This window comes from Heteronotia binoei, chromosome 15 (assembly GCF_032191835.1).
Source record: "Heteronotia binoei isolate CCM8104 ecotype False Entrance Well chromosome 15, APGP_CSIRO_Hbin_v1, whole genome shotgun sequence".
NCBI lineage: Eukaryota > Metazoa > Chordata > Lepidosauria > Squamata > Gekkonidae > Heteronotia > Heteronotia binoei.
The window spans coordinates 45,463,479-45,464,169 of NC_083237.1; positions in this window are offsets into that span (position 1 = coordinate 45,463,479).

A 691-nucleotide genomic window follows, 5' to 3' on the forward strand; every position below is an offset into this window, starting at 1 on the left:
GTGCCTTGAATCCCAGAGCGATGGTTATGTGTTGTTCAGGAGTTGCAGCTCTAAAGCTGATGTGCTTAGAAGCTCCAAGGATACCAAAGACCAAAGTGTTTGAGGGTCAAAGGGGAAGACTCTTGCTTGCCAAAACTGAAGTGGTAAAGCTGATTGGCCCCATGAATGGAGGCCAAAATGTAAAGCACAAATTGAGAAGGGAAGATACATTCAGCTGGACTAAATGCACTCAACATTCCCTCGCTACTTGAGCTCACAGTTCCCATTTGGTGGTTCCGTAACTGAGCAATGCCAGGTAACATGTTACCAGGGTAGTATCCAGTTCATTTCTATCTGTAACATTTTACTCATACCAAGTTAAGCTATAGAGTTTCTTTTGTTAAATCCTTTGTTAGAAACTTTGGCCTTTAAAGATCTAAAACATTTATAAAATTAAAGATGCAGGACTTCAAATTTAGAAACACACATTTAGATACTTCATGAACTGATTATAAACTTTGCTACCCTTTGCAGCAGCAAAGAGCAAGGACCCAGTAGCACTTTAAAGACTAACAAAATTTGTGGCAGGGTAAGAGCTTTTGTGAGTCACTGCTCAGTGCACCATTTCTTCAAGATGCTACTGGACTCTTGCCCTTGTCTACTGCTGTAGACAGACTAACATAGCTACCCATCTTGACCTTTGCTGCTCTTG